This window comes from Hoplias malabaricus, chromosome X2, assembly GCF_029633855.1.
Source record: "Hoplias malabaricus isolate fHopMal1 chromosome X2, fHopMal1.hap1, whole genome shotgun sequence".
Classification (NCBI taxonomy): Eukaryota; Metazoa; Chordata; class Actinopteri; order Characiformes; family Erythrinidae; genus Hoplias; species Hoplias malabaricus.
The window spans coordinates 48,270,712-48,294,761 of record NC_089819.1 but is presented as its reverse complement, the minus strand read 5'-3'; positions in this window follow the sequence as shown (position 1 = coordinate 48,294,761).

Sequence of the window (24,050 nt, the reverse complement as noted above, 5' to 3'; positions counted from 1 at the left end):
TTGAACATGATTTCTCTTTGTCTCCTCTGCCATAAATACTCCAACTTTATCTCTCCCAGGTTTAACCGTTATACACCCCCTGTCTGTCCAATCAAACTCAGCCTAATCCGTCCTACCCAACTTACAACACCCTGTCTCAGTCTGACTCAATACAGTCAAACCCAGTCTACTCAACTTACCCCAGCATGTCCTGCCCAACCCTACTACCACTTCCCCTAACCCTAACCACCAGTTCAGTCTAACTCAATACACAAACACCCAGTCCACATTAACTCAGCCTATTATACCTTATCTAACTCTCCCATCACGTTCCCTGATCTACCGACTCACTCAAACCCAATATCTCTAATCAACCCCGGTGTACACAGCTTATAGAGTGTTGTTATGTTACTGTCAGAAATATAATACAAGTCAACAATGTTAATACAAAATGTAATTCATTGCATAACTGTAATACATTAATAAATATCCTAAATTATACATGTAAATGCAGGAAAATAAAATTCAAAGATGTCTCGCTTCAGTTCTGTGTGCTTCAAACTCTCAGGAGTCCACACAGGACATTTCTGAGATGAATCCCACCCCATTGAACAGGAGAGGACTGTGAATAGTGTCAAATCGGAACTGCTTTTCAAATCAGCTCAACACTGAAAGTCTTCTCAGTATCTGAGTTCAGCCAAGCGCCGATAAATCACCACACACACACACACACACACACACACACAGAGGGCACATCTGGGGCCTATAAAGCACTCCATAGTCATGCATATTTGGATATACAAGCCTCTTGTATTTCTGTTGATGGGGATACGCATGGTGGCCATTCAGATGCCAGAGAGAGAGAGAGAGAGAGAAAGAGAGAGAGACTCTTATAGACAGAGAGATTTGATATTTCTGCCATCAGGGAACAGAGTGATTGCTAAACCTTCTGGCATTTGACTTCATGTGCTTATCCAATTGGCTGCGCTCCGCAGTAGAAGTGGAAGTGATTGTGTGTGTGTGTGTGTGTGTGAGAGAGAGAGAGAGAGAGAGAGAGAGAGAGAGAGAGAGAGTCAGTTTGACTTTATGTCTTCCAACTTGACAGAGGGCCTCTGGGAAGTAGCCAACTGTGTCCATGTCTCATTTTTCTGTGTTCCTTATTTATTTAATTATTTATATATGTTTATGTGTTAACATGCTGGAATATGGTGCTGTGTGTGTATGTATGTATTCACATAGTGTGTGTCAGTGTTATGCTCCACTTCCTCCACTGGTGTATAGAGCTGATTAACACCAGTCTGCTGCTTTCAGAATACACCATGACACCACATCGGGCTTAAAAATAGCATTCACAGTACATGCTAATTTGTGCAGTGGAAGATAAAATAACACAAACCCACATTATATATATAATAAATTAAAATAAATATGTGTATGTGTGTGTGTGTGTGTGTGTGTGAATGGACTGTAGAACTTCACTTCTAATGTAGTTTCGTTCCAAGATCGGGCTCTGACTGAGGGACTGTGTTTTGACTGGATGGGAGCTTGCCTAAATGTAAGTCGTAGTACTCTCTCGGTGTATACAGCATTAACAGCGTGTCCGGAGGGGCTGCTCATTTGGCTGGAGACGTGCGATACATGTGTCACTTGTGGTTTTTGCTGCTATTCAGCGTGGTTCTGGCAGAAAATCCCATTTCCCCTGGAAACACTGCCCCAGAGTGGAACATGCAGGTATCAGTCAGAGCTCAGCACAGTGCTCGGTTACTAATGGAGGGTTAGCTCTGTGGGCTTTGTGTTTGGCTTCATTATTGCTTGCTCTTAAGGGGGGGGGGGGGGGGCCTGTTTTCATACAGTGACGGCGCAGACTGGCCTCAGAAATGCAGTAACTAAGCCATAGCCTAAGGACTTGCCCTTTAAGGTCAGGGCCCAGCCTGGTGGAGGCCGTTGGCTCAGCATGAAATGTCTATCAGAGGTTAGTGAGCAGCTACCACAGCAACTCTGGCAGACTTTTCCTCTCTTTTTTTCTGATGTTTTGCATCCCCCTTTCACAGCTGAGTGATACCCCTGCTCCACAGTTAACAGCACGGATCATTTACATAGTCGCAGAGCTCATTTTCATAATGTTTTCTTTATTATCAGAGGGAGAAATTAACCCAGGAATATATTTACATAGCAGGCGCAAACGGTAACAGCTTGCTAATTGCCTGTTAGATGATTAATAAGCTTACAGAGATGCTAATGAATGGAACACTCAGTGTTTCAAAGGTGCTCCGCTGGTGCGCGTGTTTTGGCAGCTTAATTACGAAGATAATTATGTACTTGTTGCATCTGCTCTCGAGCAACCATCAAATATCAAGGAATATGAAGTTGAATTCAATCAATAAGGGCCAATCAAGCTGAAGTGTTGACACTTGCGCTAGCTCGCGGGGAAATGGGACGGGGTCTGGGAGTTATATCTCAATTTATGGCTGCAGACGCTGCTGCGTTACTGAATTACACACACACACACACACTGATGTGAGTTTGGAGAAAGCGGAGTTGATTTCCCAGTGTCAGCTGACCAGTGAGTCAAAGAGTCTCTATCAGTAACTCAGGGGAGATTTAATAAAGACCAGAAATCTGTTAAGAACAGAAAGACTGTACAGTTTATCTCAGCTTGTTGACTGAGAGGGCAGTGTCTGAACACTGTAGTCTTCGGGCTGAACAAGGCCTGGCTGAACCCTGTGCTGCTGTTTGTCTAATTGTGCCTATGATTCAGTGGACGTGTTCTATTTATTTAGCTGCTGCAACAAAAGAGTGGATTTACTTTGTGTGGCCTCATGCAAAATTGAACAGGGCACAAGGCAACAAAGCACTCTGGAGACTCCCTGAGATGCTAAACCAGGACGTGTGTGTGTGTGTGTGTGTGTGTGTGTGTGTTTATAAGCTTTCTGTGGACATCACTCTCTTACGGTTTTACATTACATACACAAACTATTCTACGTTCTACTCACTGTCACTCTCTCTCTCCATTCATTTTCTCAGTTCTTTATCTATTTCTCTCTCTCTACTCAGTTTCTCATCATCTCTCTCTCTGTATACATCCCCCACTCTCTTAGTTCTATCTCCCTGTTCTCTCTCTCTCTCTCTCTGCCTCTGTAAATTGGCAGTATCTTGCTGATGCAGGCTCCCTCTAATGCGTTGCTGACAGTTGCTGCTGCGAGCAAGTCTTTGGATTCTTGTCTCAATTCATTAATTCGGGAGTTGGCCGGAGTCGGTGGAGTGTTGCCTATAAAATATTAACTTCGACAAATCTTCAAGGACTTGTACGAAAATATAATAGAGGGACCAATTAAGAGAAGGGCCCGGAGTGAGGGTTTTTACGGCTTACTCTGACTCAGTATGTGCAGTAAAAATGCAGCTTGGAAACAACACATTTTATATAAGAAGCACTCCGTGTGCGCGGTGTAAAACGCCTTATTGAATTTCTCCACGCCGTCTGGGCTTATTCCCGCCCACTCCCACACCACGCCAACATCAAGCTTTAATGTGTACAACATCACCAGTGCATGCGGGAGAAGTGTGGATCCGTCTTTTTTGTGTTCACCTAGCTGCTATTTTATTCATCTATTTATTCAACCGGCAGCTTATGCTCCCTGTCATATCTCCCTGGCCGCTCTTTAAGAGATGCAGCGTGTGTTTGAATGCTGTTGTTCTCCAGTGACTGTGTCGAGAGATGCAGGCAAAGTGCTGGGTCTCTAAATTTAACCCAGGGAGCACGCCAGGCTGTTTGTAAAGAGCCTTTGTGGAAGTGTGCAGGCACACAGCTTCGTTCCTCTTGCATCATTTCACTCCCTTCCAGCTGCCAGAGCGGTTGTAGTCATATTTGCACACGGGGATAAGAACACAGGCAGAGAGAGGAGGAGGGGGGGGGGGGGGGGGCTGTGGGATTAAGTTATTAGTGTTTTCACTTTAGAAGTGAAATGGTTTGGCCTTTTCTGCACTTTTGGTCACTTGGTTTAAGACACTTTTACTAAAACTGTGCAATAGCGGTGATGTAACCAGAATTTATCTTTATTCAGGGCTGGGTAGAGGTTAGGGAAACTTTTTTATTCATTCATTCATTTTCTACCACTCTTTTATCCTGTTGAACACACATTGGTCTCACACACTCATATATTTACTCACACACTCACAGCTGTGGACACTTGAATAGCCAATCTACCTACCAACATGTGTGTTTTCATGCAGTGTAGAAGGAAACCCATGCAGACATTTGGAAAACACATCAAACTCTTCAAAGACAATGGCCCAAGGCAGGAATTAACCCCCCATGACCCCAGAACCCTGGAACTGTTTGACAGCATCACTCCATGTTTCACCACCACGCTGCTCTAGTAGCATTACGTCCAGAGATAGTGGACTTAACTAGCCAACAAGCCTATTAGCCTAATGCACACTCTTAGCACGAGGGAAGACACAGTTTCAGCCCTGATTTGTTGACTTTGCATTTATCTGCTCAATTTTAGAACAGCTGACATAATACAGTGATGGGTGCCTCCCTCTTTCTCCCTAGGAGTTGATATCTGAAATGTACAGTTGGTGGTTTTGCATTTTATTATGGTATTAAACTTTATTACTCAACTACCAGGCTAAGCTGTAACCCATGCTAGGAGCTAGTCCTCCAAGTCTGCACCAGCACTTGAGCATGGTGACTGTGTGTTGAATGCTGTTCTATTCTGAGCTGTACATTACAGAACTGGTGTGAAAACAGTGACGTTGCATAAGCAATGGTGACATGTCATGGTAAATGTTGCAGTGGTTTTGATTATGATTAAGGGCGACTGCACACTAGGAAGGACGTGAATACATGCAGATCTTGTCCGTCTACAAGGCCTACACGTGGCTGGAGCTGGGGCAGAGTTTTTGCACTTTGAAATTCAGTGGGAAACTAGACAGTTGGACAATATGAAAGAAAACTAACAATAACCTGAAAACCCAGAACATAAAGACACATTGTGCTGCAGCACGACTAACTGAATCTTTATATTCTGCCAAATCTGCCATCATACAGAATCTAGAAATAATTCCCACCACTGACCACCCTGTCCTCCATCTTGGACATTCTTCCATTGTCTGCCTGTGCCCGCCCATCTTCATTTCTATTGGTTGATGTGCCTGCACATCAGAATCGATTGCAGTAAAAATTGAAATGGTTGGAACTTTTTGACACTCCATGGAGCGTCTTTGTCTGTAAACAGGCATGTGTTGATGCAGTGTCCAAACTGAAATACATTGGGGAACTGCATTTTTGAAGCTCCATTAAGGCTAATGTATTGTTCCGCATTGAATCTACACCATAAACAACATGTAGGTCCCACATAGCCACGTACCCTGTGCTGTACTAACACACTCCTCCCCAGAAATGTAATTATGCATCGCAATGACACAGACCACAACAAATGTGGTCCGCAGTTTGACAAAAATAGATCAAGCTGAGGAGACATTAGCAAAGGAAGTCCAAAAATATGAACTCCTATTCGCCACAGGACAACAACTAACCAATGGCAGCGAGATCATGGCGAGTGATTTCCTCAGACATTGGTTTGGACGTAATGGAAAGAATAAAATGTTGGAACAACCTAAGGGAATCATACAAATGCCTCCAAACAAAATTACTATAAGGAGCGGAGACACGGGGAAAGGGAGGGAGTGTTGACGTTGTTTTTGTTTCTTTCCTCACGCTGCATGTAAACTATGCTCTGTTCCAAATAACACCCTACTCCCTACATAGTGCACTTCATAGATTAGAAAACTAATAATACTATACCATTACGTTGTGTGGTGGAGGACAATATTTGTGATTCAGGCCTAGTGTTTTGAATGTGTAATTGTATAGCAAATGCAGTGCACAAATATAAACACTCACAACAGTGTAGGGCACAGCCACTAGTGTGTAGGCACCCTAAAGGGGACACTTTAGTATTGATGCCCTAGCTTCTCTAAAGTTCTACTGTCATTTGAGACTCTAAGGTGCTACAGTTTAGCACAGAACCCGACCAATGCAAACGTTCCAGTTGTGTATTAGATGAGGTGTGTAGTCCTCTCCTGGATGCCAGGTAAATCTAGGCCTGACTGTTCAGGCAAAGGGGCTAATTAAGTTAAACTAAGACCTGTTAAAAGGATAGCGCCATGTTTGACTCCTTTAATGCTGATCTCTATTTGTGTGTGTGTGTGTGTTTGACTGACTCTCTCTTTGACTGCTCAATGAGCTCTGTGCCCCCTGAGCTAGCGCTCAGAGTGCTGTAATTCTCATTAGCCCTCATTAGGGAGCAGCAAAATCACCTTCTTAATCAAACTCTGGCTGGGCTCGAATGTGCTGCGTGTACGAGTCATTTAGAGCCTGGCACACTCCGAGGAGCCTCATAAAACAAACTCATCCGTGAAGCGGCACGGAAACTCCAGAAAAGAATGACCCTTTAGCTGCTGCCGTCCCCCCTCTCTTTAATGAATAACTCTTGTGCTAACATGACACGAAATCGTGGCTTTGCTAAATTGCATAAACATTATTGCGACTCGTAAAACTCAACGACTCCTCTCTTGTTTGCTCCTGCTTGGCAGCCGCGTTTGCATAATGTAATGTAACGTGTCAGTTTTCCTCCTTAATCAGAAACAGCTGGCTGTACCCAGTGCACCATGGAAAAGCAGCAACCTGCCAAACAAACACAGAGAGCCTGCCGTGCACTATTTATTTAGCCCAGATACAGAAGAGAGTCTTAGCATTAGAGAGAGAGAAAGAGAGATAACAGGGCTGAGCTGGAAAGCCCTCTGGCCCTCTGACCGGCCCATGGCCTTAAGCCGAGCTGATTGGTCAATTTTTTAATCTTAATTACTGCGCGGATGAGCCCAGTGCTGGGATTGTGCCTGCCCCTGGCTCTCTGCTGTAATTATAGATCAATCTGCCTGAACTGCTTATGTTTCTGGCTGCAGGCTGGATGATGAGTGCGTGAGTGCTGTACCAGGATCAAATGGCCATAACCTCGGTGCTAATCTGGGATATCAGCAGCTAAATGCTCCACTGATCCTGGATCTGTGCTTAGAAAGCATTACCGGGAATTGCGTTATGAAGTCTGTCCGCTTGGTACGGAGTCTGTGAAGCGGTATTCGTAACCTTGGCTGAGGATGACGGAAGATGTTCATCCAACATTCCTTCAGAAATTAAGGGTATTTATAAGACGTTTGTCCTTCTGCTGCAGTTACAGCATTGTCTACTGTTCTGAGAACTCTTCACACTTGATACAAACTATTCTGTGGGGATTTGGCTGTTGGCTTTCCTGGCATCAATATATATACAGTACACACACACACACACACACACACACACACACACACATATATATATTATGTCTCTTTCTCAGATGAGTTTCAGAATGGACAGCATGTCGCCAAGCATCCATTACCTCACTTCAGCACTCTGCCAGTCCCCTGACCTTGTAAACACAGCATCAGTGAGAACTGGAGAGCGACAGCACAGCGGCAAAACACAAACAGAGAACAGGCCTGAAGCCCACTTGCCCTTCAGCGCGAGGACAAAACGGAAACAAACTGAAGACTATTTCTGGGACACATCTGGGGAGACTCATTGTTCATGGGATCAGGAACGTTATTCGACCTAGACCTACACAGTATAAGACGGACTATTCTCAGTCCAGCAGTAACACAGAGGGCTTCAAAAACTCCAGCAGCACTGCTGTGTCTGATCCACTCTTACCAGCACAACACACACTAACACTCCGCCACCACGTCAATGTCACGGCAGCACTGAGGATGATCCAACACCCAGTAGGTGGATTGGCCTTTCACAAAGTGTTCATAGGTGTGAGTGTGTGTTGCCCTGCGAAGGACTGCCGCACCTTTCAGGGTGTGTTCCTGCCTTGTGTCCAGTGATGCTGGGTAGGCTCTGGACACGCCAAGACCTTGAACTGGATAAGCACTTACAGGCAATGAATGAATGGATGAATGAATGTTCGTTTGCTCAGGGACTTATTTGGATTTTTCATTGTTGATGTTTATGGAGTGCGTAGCCTTCACCCAGTAATCCCTTTACCTCTGTAATCCCTGAGCTCTCCTCTCATTTTTTTTTTCTATATTCATATTCATTATATTTGTATTTATTGCACATTTTGTCCTTGCAGTCTCCTGTCTTTTCACAACAGTATTGTTTGCACTTTTGGTACATGCTGATGGCAGTCACACGCAGTCACACAGCTCCAAGGCTCTGGAGGTTGTGGGTGTGAATCCTGCTCCGAGTGACTGTCTGTGAGGAGTTGGTGTGTTCTCCCTGTGTCCGCGTGGGTTTCCTCTGCGTGCTCCTGTTTCCTCCCACGGTCCAAAAAAAAAACCACACGTTGGTAGGTGGATTGGCGAATCAAAAAGTGTCCGTAGGTGTGAGTGTGTGAGTGAATGTGTGAGTGTGTGTGTTGCCATGTGAAGGACTGGTGCCCCCTCCAGGGTGTATTCCCGCCTTGCGCCCAATGATTCCAGGTAGGCTCTGGACCCACTGTGACCCTGAACTGGATAAGTGCTTACAGATAATGAATGAATGTTCTTGTACTAACAATGACAATAAACTTGAATATATCTGTCTATCAATCAATCTATGAATCAGAATTTAGAAGACTGTCATGTCTCAGTGGAATGAAGCTACTTAGCACCATTGATTTCCAACAATGAAGACCAAGGTGAGTGAGAACTGTCAGGATGTCTGTATCTACAGCCTGCTGACCCAGAGGACCACTCTGTGTGTGTGTGTGTGTGTGTGTGTGTGTGTGTGTGTGTGTGTGTGTGTGTGTGTTTGAGCTGAGCTGAGCTGGACTCTGCTCTCGGCTGGTGGCCAGGCTGTGTGCCCTTGAGGCTAATGGCTAACATCAAGCCCCCGGCGTATTAGAGCTCTGAAATGTGTGTGCGACTGTCTAAAAGCTTCCTTGGAAAGTGACAGACAGGTCGGACTCTATCTCGCAGCGTCTGACCTCTTGATCTGACCTCCACTGATTGATCTACCCAAGCTCTAGAGGGGGATTTAGTTGCAGTCACTCTGAAGGCAAGACAGTGGACACTTACTGCACTTGTAAATACAGACGAATGTATTTGGAAGGCAGCCACTTTTCTGCAAAGCATCACTAAGTGACCGTCCTGTTTCACTCGAACCCTGAACGTTCTGGGCAAGTCTCAGCAACTGTTCTGTCCCTTTGGGAGCTGCCACATGTAAAAGCCACTTAAAGATCATGAGCCATGAGCTTTCGCTGCAATGTTAACTGTCTTTTTGCCTCATTGAATGTACTAGTACTTATTCTCCTCTCTTCTTCGGTGTCAGAACTCACACTAAGACATCATTAAGTGTGATATTTGGAGGTTAATGTCTCTCCAGAAGAGATGAAATCTCTCTGTTGCTCTGTCATTTGCCTTTACTGCTTGTGCCTCATTGGTTATGGTAATTCCTATAGTCTTTCAATAGCCTTCCGATGTGAGATGTGGAGGATGTAGAGAGATATGACACCAGGCACAGTATGAGAAGCCCATAAAGTGGAAGTGTTTCCATAACCTAGTGATTTGATGTACATTAGGCCTAGTGAGAGAGCAGATTGAGCTATTCATGCATTACTTCGTATCAAATGTTGGAAGGTTGAACAAGCTTTGCAGAACATTGGCAAAGATTTTATTGACCCACTCGACCTGGACTTGCCCTTTATTCTGGTTCGAAATATATATAAGAACGATACGGGTAAAATTAGGACCACAATCTTAGTGGCTAGTATATATATTGGGTAAGAACTATGTAGGAAGTATGCTAGCAAGCGCAGTAGCTAATTTAGCTGGAATAGTCAGGTCATTTTTGGGCCCAATCCCATTTCTTATTTTTACCCCATCCCACCTTGCCCCTAGGAATTGAGTTAAAATCTTCCTCTACCCTTCAAGCGCCCGCTATATCATTAGCGGCTTTGCCAGTCTGCAGTGATATCAGAAGTATGATACAGTGAAGCTATCTAGCTGCTGGACCTCATTTATCGCTGATTCTCAACTCTTCTGTGATAGAAAGCTGCAGTCTGCATCTTATTCATCAGATATTTCAACATTTAAGGTAGAACTAGATATTTACCAGCTAACTACCTAGACGTGTATTCTGGGTATGAAGTAATGGGTCATAATACATTGAATGGATATGAAACTGAGGCAATACACATGTTATCATAGAGTTAAAATGAAAATACTGTTATTTCTGGGTTTCTTTGGTCACTTGCACAGCCATTTTGCCAGTGATTCACAATATATTTATAACACGCAGATAAGGTGTGCCTCTGAAAAATCAACATTTGAAGAGCCCTATAGCCCTAATACAAGGCCCTACCTTTCCATCCCAAGAAGAACTGAGACACTAACTCCTAGGCAAAACAGAAGGGTAGGGATAAGTGATAGGGATGAAATGGGATTCACCCATTAACAGGATTAGTTATTGCACTTGTATGTTTACAAACAACAAAACAAAGATTTTAAAAACATTTTAAACATGTAGCGCTTCTGTTCTGCACTTTATTTTGAAGGTTCTATTATAATCAGAGATTAATTATTTGAATCCTCACACTGACTGTTGTAAAATGCAAGGACTGCAGTAAAAATAATCTCTTGAATCTCTAGAAAATCCCTAAGGACAAACATACACTTATTTTGGGAGAGCAAAGACTCTTTCTCTCTCTCTCTCTCTCTCTCTCTCTCTCTCTCTCTCTCATACAAACACACTCTCCAGGGGAGTTGAGTGACTGAATGAGGGTAGTGTTCTTCCAAAACCAGACACTTCTCATTCTGCAGTCCAATCACACACAAACAGGGAAATAGGCTGCTTGTGTCTGAAACCTGGAAATAATGGAAAAACTGCTCCTTCAATTTACCTGTTCTAGGTGTTTTCTTTTTTCCTGCCTGGGGTAAGAGAAGCTTGGAAGTCTTCTAACAAAATACCCCCCAGAAAATGGATAAGGCTATAAACAAACTAGCTGCAATATTCTGTGTTATGAATATATAATTTCCATCGTTGATAACCAGCGAACCCCGGGGGAATCTGCAGCAAATGGCTTGGAGTGCTGTGATATTTGTGCAGAAAATTCCTGTTGAATAATTAAAGCATCTCCTCTGACGTATGACATCACTCTCACAGTTGCCAGGCAGTGGAGATTTCCAAAAAGCAACTGGACACCGGGCTGCAATTTTTCAAATGCCAGCTTATAGTTTAGCAACAATCTACTCTTCAGTTACAAACTTTTCACCAGAGCTTGACCCCTGCTGTACAGAGATTTAGACTAAACTCCCCCAAACTGGGTGTAAATCTAATAAAGCGGTAACTCAAAAGTGTTAAATAAATCCCTAAAAGGGGGCCTTGTTCATCAGATTTATCTCCTTTCTTTTTACTAATTTAAGAAATCCTATTAGGATCCTAATTCTTTACTGAGATGCCATTAAGATCCCATTGTTTTACACTGAAGTCAACTTTCAGTCTCTTACCCACTACAGACACTTCACTAAAGCTGTGCTGTTGTGATGAGAAGAGCCCCATGTTGTCTGTATCGTGTTATCAGGACATCTGACCACTCGGAGATGTTTATCAGCTCTCTCAGAGCAGTGGGAAAGGGCAGATGTCTATCTGTGCATGCATCAGTATTGCAGCTCAGACCTGCCCCAAAGGCAGTGCAATGTGACCTATGTTAAACGCTGAGAGTGGGAGGAAAGTGTGGGCAGCTGCTTTCCTCATGGCTTCCACGCACCTAAAACTTTCTCACAGAAGGTTTTAAAGGTAAGACGTGGAGGTGTGGAGAAGGTGAAGCAGCAGCTGTACTTGGTTTAGAACTAATAAACAACAACAGCAGCCTAGGGCTGCTCCATTTTCAATGCTTGCTTTTTCTATGAGTGTTACTAGCATATCAAAGCCTTCAGTAAAAGTTGGAAAATTAGCATTTAGCCCAGTGTCAGCTGCAGAGTAGTGCCACACTTTGGACAATGGTGTTTATATATATGAACCTGTGTTCAAATCTCAGGAGTGTGGTGTGTGTGTGTGTGTGTATATATATATATATATATATATATATATATATATATATACACACAGTTTATATGTACACACATTTTATAAGTGGTTGAAAACTTGTAAATAACTCATGAAAGAATAAAGTTACGTTAAAACCAAGCACACCATTGTTTTTCTTGCGAAATTCCCAATAAGTTTGATGTGTCACATGACCCTCTTCCCATTGATAAAAACAGTTGAAAAAGTTGGATCGAAAAGGCCAAATTCAAAATGGCCGCCATGGTGTATCAATATAAATGGCCCACCCTGTGTGTGTGTGTATATATATATATATATATAAATAGGAAGAAGTTTGTAATCATTTTATCATTTATTAATTTTTAAATGTCTGAGACACCGTTCAGACTTCGTAGAATAAAGATATACAATAAAATTAAATAATGATTTAGAGAATGGTATTGAAATCTGTTTCTAACACATGTGGTTGCAATTAAATGTCAATAACAAAATATCTTATCCCTGAATCTTTATTACTACTGTACTACTATATTGTCACAACTGGCAAAAAGTGCTAAATACAATTCAGACAAATAAGCTTCTGTTGCAAAGGTGACAAAACGTTCTTGTGGCTATTATATATTAATAACATGCAATGAACTGTAAAGTGCAGGATACTGTTTTTGCACCTGTACTTTAAAAGCAATATTATCAAATCTTTCTGAGGAATGTTCCTCAGCTCCGGAAGCCCACGGCTCGGTCGCAAATTCTCAGTTAAGTATCCAGGTGTTTTCCAGTGGATTGAGTGCTCAGCTCATTTCAACCAGTCTAACCTTTCTGGAGTCAGTGAGGTAGAAAGGAGTGAAATGAAAGACTGCTGAGTTGAGTGAGAAACAGACAGAGAGAGAGAGACAGAGAGAGAGTGAGAGTGCATCCATATTCATTAAACACAACACTCTCACACTTTGCTTGTCTGACAAACTGGTAATGCATGCTTAATGATGGCAGTTACTAACAATGTAGAGACAGAGGGAGAGAGAGAGATGTTGTTATTGACCCCCACACACCTCCCACCCTTGCCTGGTTTTCTGCTCTATTGATTCTTGTTGCCGTGGTTGCAGTGAAGGACCTGCTTATCTGCTGTGTATCTGAGAATGTGGTGGAGGTGAGGCGTGGGGGGGGGGGGGGGGGGGGGTTACCTTTTTCCTTCTGCCATCAACAGCCATCGAGCTGACCATCATTAAAGTCTCACAGAATCAGAGAGCAGGCTGGCAGACATCCTACTTAGGTGTCTGTAGAGAAAAAAAACCACATTTCACACTGAGAAATACACCACTCAGTTTACCCTCATCATTCGTGGCACCTGTTTATACACTGTTTAAGAGATAAGAGGTTTTCACAGCCTGATCTCTCTATCGATAGATATGTTACTGAAATGCCGTTCCCAGGACTTGTACAATGTGTATGAAACACAGGTTGCCATTTGTGGGGGATACATACAAAATAAAAATAAGCCTAAATATATTCAGTCTAAAAATCAACCTAGCACTAAACCTAACTCCAACGATAACCCTATCCCAAACCCTGACCTTAACCCTGACCCTAACACTAACCAGAAACTAACCATAACCCAAAACAGAACACTAACACTCTGACACTTACAGTTAAGGCCAATGTGTGCTTCTGCGCTGACTCAATACAGACTCTACACCACAGCCTCATCTGCCCTACATTGCTGTGAGTGTTTATAAGTATGTGATAGTCTCTGTGTCAAACATCTTCCTCTACACTATGTAGTAAACAATGTAGTGGGGTATTACTATTAATTCTTAAATCTGTGAAGTGCACTATTTAGGGAGTAGGATGCTTATTATTGGCATATGACATGGCATAGTTTACATGAGGTGCCAGGAAAAAAAAACAGGTGTGTTGCACCCTGTAGCTGCCGTCTGCAGATCTGTAGTGTGGAGTAGAGGGGTTCATGTTTATGAACTTACTCAGTTTAACTTGATCCATATTTGTAGGTGGTCTGTGTTGATGCAATGCGGTTACGTTTATAGGGAGGTGCATGTTGGACCTATACATTGCGTATGGTATAATTTGGCCTTAACCAACTTTAATCAGAACCAAAACCATGAGATAGAGGGGAAGTGAGTATTGCCAATTCTGAGCATTATATGCAGTTTTATTAAGGTCAGTGAAACTTAACAACAGACAGCAGGAGACTCTCCATGTCTCGTTGTTGTCTAGGAGGAAGTACACAGATCTGAGATCTATGTTTAGAGATGTCTCTCCTTTGGGTACATGCGTGTTTACAGTTGGCCCTCAATTCATACAACAGTTAAACTGAACTCTGAATGTCCTTCGTCATTCTCTGGGCACCATATTCTCCCTCTGTATGAATATGCAGTACTAGCTGCTTAATGCACCTGAGGTACTTTAACACACACCGGGTTACTTTAGTAATTAATCAGCTAATTGCCGAGAGTGGTTTCCTCGTCAAGCAGGATGCAATAATGATGATGACAATAAGCGACGGAGCAGAGAGGATATAATAGCGCTGATAAAAACAAAACAACAAAAAACCCAACAACAACAGCGGCAACAATAAACCGCGGGAGGAGGGGCAGAGCTCGGCCTGCGGCGGAAAACGCGAGGTGTTTTTGTTTTGCATTTTTTTTCCCATGCTGATAATCAAGCATTTATTCCATAAACAATAAGGCAAGCAGCTTGGGATTAGCCTAACAATGGCTCATTACGAGTGCATGAGCTTATTTTTCCCCCCTCAGCCAGGCTTTTTGTCGAGGAATGAAGGGATGGAAGTGACGAGAGGGGGAGGAGGGGAGGAGGAGCAGGAGGAGGAAAAAAACACTTATTAATTTGCAAGAAATGGAATTAGCGTTAGGAAGCATAGCGGCGGAGTTCTAATTTTACAGGGGGCCTTACGAGCTGCTACGCTTGCGGGAAATGGAGATTTGTCACACTCCACTTGGCTGCCTCCCCAGAAACGCAAAGGCCTGACGAGCTGTCGCTGCTACCAGAGAGAGAGAGAGAGAGAGAGAGAGAGAGAGAGAGAGAGAGAGAGAGAGCGAGCTGTGTGGGCCATATATCAGCAATGACAGGAGGGGCTTCACCTCTTGTCCTGCTGTCCTCTCTCTCTCTCTCTCTCTCTCCCTCCTTGCTTAAAACGCTGCATGAATATAGCAACAAACATGTGGAGATTTCCAATAGTATGTTCATATACAATAAAAACTAGTGGACCAGATTCAGTTATATTCAGTAAACAAGCTCCCATCCACTGGTGGTGCTGTTTTACCAAATACATTCAAACTCTCTGTCATGTACCTGAAGAAGTATTACAGAAACAGCATTACAGTGAAATAAACTGTTGTGGGAGAATGTTACACAGAAGAACATGGCTTCTAACATTTTTGAACTTATGGTTAGACTTAGCATTATGATACATGTTAGGGTTAACCTTGGGGCTAAGGTTTGGTTGAGGCTTGCGGATGTGGTTAGAGTTCAGCTTAGGGTTAGGTGCATTGTATATGAACGCTGGGAATGGCCTTTTTCTGAAATATGTAGAGATAAGCGTTGAGACCTGGCTGCATAGAGGAGTAAACCAAGCTCTTAAACACTTAAATGAGAGCTTGGCTTTTAAACAGTGCTTTCCAATGGAGGCGGATATTAATTTAGAGGTTTTCACCACTACTAGGACTGTAATTAGATACATAGGTTGATGCAAGCCATTCATCTTGTGATAAAAAGTTACATTTTCATCTGCAGTAACTGTATACTGTCTGCAGTAACACCACTCTTTATCACTTCAGCATGAATAACGCATTTCTATAGTCATTTAATAGATATGTAGTTCATTTATATAAGCATGTTAGCATGGTCTACAGAATAATTTATATATGAATGAATGAAATAGACCCCTGCTTCACGTTCTTTGGGCTGTGTTCAGCCTTCATTGAGGTGATGTGATGGCTGCCAGTCTGCCTGAGTACACTCACCACATACCAGCTATTAGGTCGAGAGGAGACTTCAGAGGGAATGAGTGAGCCAGTGCATTTGATGCTAGGGATGATTATGAGCCCAGAAGAGACTCCTGAGGTAGATTTAGCTGGACACTGAGGTAACACTATATTTGAAGAAATGCCCCAGAATCTTATCTGACCTCAGAGAGTCTGGACCTCGCTGCCATTGGATGCTGCCATTTGTTCAGTACAGTGTCCCTGTCACTGCACTCAGGCATTGGGATCCACACAGACCACAGGGACAGCGCCCAAGTCCAGGAGCCATCCAATCTGTGCAGACCATCCAGGAACTGTGGAGGTCTTTTTCTCAAGTATTTGCCACGTACCTGGTTAGCTTCAGTGGATTTGCACGAACTATTGGCCAAATATATTGTACTGACAGTTAGGAAAATTCTACAGTGTTCACTGTATATGTTACTCTTGAGTAAACCAGTAGAATACCAGTGAAAATGTGTTTTATTTGTCCTTTGATACAACCCTTAAACGAAATCCCGGCCTGTTTCCTAAAACCACTGCTGAACAAAGACCAGCCGAAATGTGAGAATCTTTCAGAGTACGGACTCTAGCTGTTGGGACAATTGTAAGGCCACAGTGCTTTTGGGAAAGAGTCCATTTAGGGTTCAATGTTCACAGCTGCCACTGTATTGTGGATGACCACAGATCAACAAGGTCATGGCCTCTCCCCTGTGACCAAGCAGAAACAGACGGCAGTATGCTAAAAGAAACCAGTGGGTGGTTCAAAGTAACTGGAGCCCTGTCCCCTTGAGTCTCTCTGTTTCTCTCTCTCTCTCTCTCTCTCTCTCTCTCTCTCTCTCTCTCTCTCTCTCTCTCTCAGCTTCCTGCTCCTTTTATGAACGTATTGATCGGGTGATGGAGCGACTTCAGAGGGAGATGGAGTTTTTGAAGATTAAAGGTGTTGTGCCCTGGGTGTCTCTTGTCTCTCATTGATTATTGATTATTGTATCCACAGTTCTTCCTCTCACTGCTGCAAATGACCTGGAAAACATTTAACCATTTGATGATATGAGGACACTTTTGAGCATTAGATCTTAAGGCATATTTTTTTAGAAACAAAGCTGGTTTATAACTCACACTCATCTCAGTATCACATGCGCCATCCCTGGGGTACATAGATTTATTAATACCAACTGGTTCAACAATGTCCAACTATTAGTACAATATTTAAAAAGACATTCTTGGTGATTCATTGTTGTTTTAAAATCACTAAGGATCTCCAAAACACCAGTGACACAGTTTCACCAAATCTACCAAGTCATGACCCTGAAAAACATAGATAATAGACTCATGTAGCCATTATATCACATCATCATTTTTTTACACTCATTTTTCATGTCGTTCTGTCCCAACTCTGTAGTCTTCTCTCTGTCAGAAGAGAATTCCAATAACTCCTTCATAGGGCAAAGCATCTAAGTGGTTGATCATGGAAACACACACACACACACAAACACGCACATGCTCCCTGCTGGTTGATATAAGGTCTGTGGTGTGTCTGACAGTGGGCTGAGTGAGTGTGGACTTGGTGGGATTAGGGGGGATTAGGGGGTGATGGAGTGAGTGGATGGCTGCTTGGATGATTGTGGATTAGAGAGATTACGTTGGAGCAGTTCAGTTGACGCTGACAGCTGAGGCCCTGCAGGTGTGAACACGGAGCCACAGAGAGATGCAACCGCTTTGGGCTACGTTCCCTTCTCATCTCCCCTTCTCCCCTGAAGCTGCAGCCCCTTGCTGCCATGCATCTCTTGATTTCATCACTGGGGTAGTTGCAGGCCTGTTTCAGACAGCATCGTTTTCCTCTGTTTCGCTCCAAACCGCTGTCTGTCTCTTAACTGTCTCTTTCATCCGTTTACATCAGCCTCCAGACTTGGCGCTCGTTTGTAAGACATGGGTATGGATGAACGTGAGAGTGGAGCATGCATGTTCTGTACATGTGAACAAAAACAGAACGTGGCAAGTTGCTCAGTAAGCAAACTTCCATGTGATGTAGCCTACGGTTTTGCTGCAACTCTTTAGCTGCTTTAAGGTGCACACATTCCCCGAAAATGTGCACAGTCTTTACATAATGTACAATTTAATACCTGTCTCCATGGTGAAATTTGAACATGACGTTTCCGGGGCAGTAAATCCCCGTAAATTAAACAGAGCTGCTTTGGTTATTGTTTTCTCTGCGTGAACAATAGACTAAGACCAAACAAATCAAACTGGCTGATAATAGTCAAGAGGTTTCTGTTGCTGGTTGATATCCAGTTCAGAAGAACACAACAGGAATAAAGAATTTCCATGACTCGTGCATTACTCAGAAGGCTGCTGCATTCTGGGTAGCGTGGGAATTGTACAGTACGCATAAACATAGCCCCTGACCTACCAGTAGCTGTCAGGAAAACGTGGCTGTATGGGCAAAACACGAGGCGTCTGTTTTGTCAGTGTGTCATGGAGGTTTGTTCTATTGATGCAGGCCACCTCCTTTCAGAGCAAGGACGTAAGACGAGAAGCTTTTCCAGCCTGAAAACACAGAGCTCTTAAGACAAGGAGTGATGATGCAGTGTAAACATGGCCTCTGACCTTCCAGTAGCTGTCTGGGAGATGTGTCCGCATGATCTGAGCATGAGGTGTGTGTGTGTGTGTGTATATATATATATATATACACACACACACACACACACACACACACAGATTCCCAATTTTCCCAATTATCTCCCCATTATAAGTTGTCACAAGTTCCACCATGTTATCACAAACAATGCTTCCATCCTGGGAGGATGAAACTGAGCATATGCTTCCTCCAAGACATGTGATGCCAACCACTGCTGTATTTAGAACTGCCGCTAGTGTAACACCACTGGACAACCCCAGGAGAGTGCCAACTGCCCAGATCTGTCACATTCATCAGCTGATAGATGCTAGCACTTATATACAGTGATGAATCAGGGGACACCCAGAAAGCAAAGCCAACAGTGCTCTCTTAGGTTTGTGTTAGATGTGCGAGGTGTCACCAGGGTTTGAACTAGCTATTCCCTGATGATAGGCCCAACACGTGGAGTGCTGCAGCAACCAGGAAGCAACTTGGTGAGCTCTGTTGGAGGCCACATTATCTCAGAGTGTAGATTTTCTGTCCAGTCCATTGAGACTCAATTGTCCAGATAAGAATGAAGAACCCCACAGAGGTCTGTGGTCCTGTCTAAACTGAATGTGGTTCATTATTCAATGTAATAAATTATTGGGAGCACCAGATACTGTGGGCACCCGACACACACACACACACACACACACACACACACACACACACACACACACACATTAATGTAGGTCACTTTCTGTCCTCCATCTACTCACTGAACTGGACTGCGTGTGTGTGATTCTCAGCTCAGCCTGATAGCAATGGGAAATTCTCTAGAGTTCAAATAGTGAGTTTGTTAGCTGCATCTAAGGTAGCGATGTTGACCGTTCACTGATATTGATATTTTGATATACTGATATTGTTAGGTAATTGGGCATGAGAATTATAATAAAAATAATAATTCATTATATTTATACAGTGCTTTTCAAGAACTCAAAGATGCTTATAATAGTCAATACAGTGTAAATATTAATAGACATACAAAACAGAGCAAATGAGGAATATTTTAAACAAGGGAAAATATATTTTTTGGTTTGATCTGAATGTAGACAGAGTTGGAGAGTGTTGGACTAGAGGGGAATGAGAGCTCCAGAGTCACGGAGCACATCTAGAATAAATAAAACAAATGTGAGGACTGTAGTTCTCCAGAATCATGTCTGTAGACATTCAGCACAAAATAAAAAAAAATAAAATAAAGGAAATAAATAAATGAATTCATTTTAAAATTATGAAATATGTGTGTAATTCTTTCTGTTTACGTTGGGGTCTGTTTGGCTGCAGAGAGTGAAAATGTCTTTCTGTGTGACAGTGTTTTCTATCAGACCTACAGTCACTTACACACTACTAGTAAAGGTTTAGCACATGTTTCTGTGGTGCAGCTCAATTTCTGTGTGTCACTACATTTAAATGAACTCCTCTTTATTTAAAGTTTGGAATGGGCTTGAATTGATCAATTACTTCAGCTGGTCAATGTGGTTTTTCCAAAAGCAGTCTGTGTGTTTTCAGAGGCTCTGTAGATTGTTGCTCAGTTTGGATGGTGAGAGTTGGGACACAGCTGGACATGATGGAGAGGAGAGTTTCTGGAGACTTTGCAGTGTTTTGCCTGAAGCTAAACCCAAGGTTTGGCCTATACTCTACTCTCACACCTCCTGCAGTATGCTGTGTGTGTTGTGTGTGTTGTGTGTGTGTGTGTGTGTGTGTGTGTGTGTGCGTGTGTATGCACTTGTTTGTCCATTCTCAGTCTCCTGATGTTTTCTGGCTCAATCTGGATGTGCTCAGCTGTGTACAGACTGTGACAGTGTTACTTGTTGATCAGGAAGGAGAAGTGGTGTGAAAGTCATGTAGCCAGCAGAAATAATGAGGCTACCAAAACCATTTCCTTTTTTTTTTCTTCTTTTTTTCAAAACAGCTTCACTCTCATTACACACACACACACAACACACATAGAGGTTTCTCAAAGTAGATACACAAATATACAAGTACACACACACACACACACGACTCTCTCAAAGCAGTTACTGTCTTCTCTTTCTCAGAAGTTGCCATTTTCTCACGTGTGACAGTTTAGCTGTACGTCTATTTATAGTGGGGTGTATTTTTTTCTGTGTGTGTGTGTGTGTGTGTGCGCATGCGTGTGTATGTGAATTTGTCTGTATCTGTGGGTGTGTGCACATGCATGTGTGTGTGTGTGTGTGTGTGTGTGTGTGTGTGTGAGGGTTATCTCAAAGGTTCAGCTGTGGCTTGGTGCAGTGCATTATATGTGCTGAGTGAGTGAGAGAGAAACGTTTGCTCTTGTGAAACCTCACAGACCAAAAACCACACGCTGTTTCTTCAGCAGCACACCACACCCCTCTCTCTCTCTCTCTCTCTCTCTCTCTCTCTCTCTCTCTCTCTCTCTCTCTCTCTCAAACTTTGTAAACCCAGTCTAGTCTGCTAACTTTACCACAAAACAACATCTTTGACATCACAGATATGGAAAGAAACAAGCCAACAACAACAAAAAAGCCCCTGCTCGGTAGAAGCTACACACACACACACACACACAGTAAATACTCGGGGATTCATCTCATCTGTAAACAGAGATAATTCCATCTCAGAAGATGAACACAGGACTTTTAAAGAGCTGTGACTTGTTGTCTAGCAGGTTATCGTGATGACATACAGCTAGTTAGCGAGGTGTGAGCTCCGCTCTGTCTTTCCTAACATCTCTCTCTGGGTTTAAAGGTCAGTTTGTTCAGTTGCGAGAGTGTTTCCTCACACACTGCTCGCTCCACTGTTGCGGTCTTCTTTCAGTTCTCTGTTTATCGTCTTTCTGTTTTTTAACTTGTTCCTTACTGTTTTTTTTCCGCTTTTTCTTTACTCTGATAGTTTCTCACAAACTTCAGTGCAGATGATCCGCTGCCCCACGTTGTCATGGCAACTGCGAGGCTGTTCACCACCAAATGAGTTTTCCACAGCACCACGCCATCGTTATTTGATCATCTCGTCGTCTGCCTTGCTTTTCTCCTCTGTCTGCGGACCTCACAGTGTACATATCTATATATATATATATATATATATATATATTTATACATATACATAGAGAGAGAGAGAGAGAGAGAGAGAAACTACGAAATAAAGTTGATCTGTCTCACTGGAGGATTGCAGTTTATTTGCCTCTGATTGTTATTTTATTAAAGTACAACACTGCATATCACTGACATCCCTTCATTTCTTTTATTTGCAGATTAAACTCTGTACTAAAACGATGTTTTAGGCTCTGCAGGTGGTGTCACTACCACACAGCTGTAGGGTCCCCCCCCCCCCATCCTAGGTTTGACCCCTGCCCCAGGTCACTGTCTGTGAGAAGTTTCCACGAGTGCCAGTTCCCTCCCACAGTCCAAAAGCACATGTTGGATCAGTCGTGTGAAATATTCCACAGGTGAGTGTGTGTATGAGTGTATCAGTGTGTGTGATGCCCTGTGATGGACTGGCACCAATCCGGCCTATGGTTCCAAGTCAGTTCAATGTGGTGCATGAGGCAAGGAGAAAAAAAACAATGAGCAAACTGCTCTTTACTCAACCAGCAACTTCTACAGCCCCTAAAAAAGCCTCACCCAGGGCTTAACCAGCACAGGGGAGAGACATATGAGGATGGTGGTTTACAAAACATGATTAAAACACAACCTCATTAACTAAACACATCTACACACTGCTTATCTGGGTCCCGGTCGCGGGGGAAGCAGCCTGAGTAAAGAAACCCAGAGGCTCCCTAGCCACTTCTTCCAGCTCCTCTGGGGGATACCAAGACGTTCCCAGGCCAGTTGACACATGTAGTCTCTCCAGCATGTTCTGGGTCTTCCCCGGGGTCTCCTCCCTGTTGGACATGCCCGGAATACCTCACCAGGAAGTCGTCCAGGATGCATCTGGACCAGATGCCTGCGCCACCTCTGAGTCTCTCCCGGATGTCCGAACTCCTAACCCTATCTCTAACAGAGAGTCCCGTCATTTCAGCCACTTCTCATCCGCGATCTCATTCTTTCGTCACTAACCAAAGCTCGTGACCATAGGTGAGGGTTGGGAGGGAGATTAAACGGTAAATTGAGAGCTTTGCTTCTCTGCTCAGCTCTCTCTTCACCACAACGGACCGATACAGAGCCCGCATTACTGCTGACGCTGCACTGATCCGCCTGTCAATCTCCCGCTCCATCTTTCCCTCACTCGTGAACAAGACCCTGAGATACTTGAACTCCTCCACTTGAGGCAGGAGCTCACTTCAATAACAACAACAATCAGCGTCAAAAAACAAAGGCCTGACTCTAGGGCATGCTGGGAGACACTTGGTATTGATCCGTTCTCTTGATCCCTTACAAATGCATCTGATCAGTGCTCTAAAGACAATTAATATTAATATAATACTAATAATACAACAGGTACTGTACATTCACAATATGTGGAAAATGGTCCAAAACAAAGGAACACCCCCACCCTCAAGTGGGTGTGTCCAAACCTTTAATGGGTTGCTGTAATACTTCAGTTATATTGTTTTCACAGTCGTGCCAATAAAACTATTTTGAATCTTGAACCTAATCTCACTTCAGAGCTGAACAAATCCACAGATTCCACTTTCAGGGGGCAGTTCAACTGTGTGGGTCTGAAAGGACGTGGAGCTGTTAGGGAGCAATTACTGAGAGAATATGTATCTGAGCAAATACATAATGTTCTTCAATCTATCAGTCTATTAATCTATATACCATATAATCTCATTTCACATCCTCTTACTCTCTCTCTCTCACTCTCTCTCACTCTCACTCTCTCTCTGTTTCTGTGTGATGACAGGGTTAGTTAGCAGAGGGCAGGCAGCCATGCCTCTGAAGCAGAGTGAAGCAGTGAGGGTTCTCTTATCACAGCATCTGAAGAGCAGCTCTCAACTTCATGTGTTTGTAGGTGTCAAATTGGATTTCACACCTCACACTCTGCCACCTCTGCTATCAAGTGTGAAGTGTTTGCCTATGTGTGTGTGTGTGTGTGTGTGTGTGTGTGTATGTGAACTGTCAGCAAAAAAGTGAAACAGCAGCTCACACACACACACACACACACACAGTAACCTCCTCCAATGTGCAGATCTGCCTCTGGTTTGTTGCTGCTAACCACATGTGGTCCATCAGATATCACAACGTTAGTGCTGCACACTACACACACAAAAAAACTGTATCTCACGCTTCTACACACACACACCTCAGTCTGGGTAGGAAGTGGAAGACTCTCATACACACATTAACTTACACAGTAATGAGGTGGGGTCCACAGCACAAGCAGTCATGCAAAATATCTCCAGAGAGGGAGAGAGAGAAAGAGAGAGAGAGAGAGA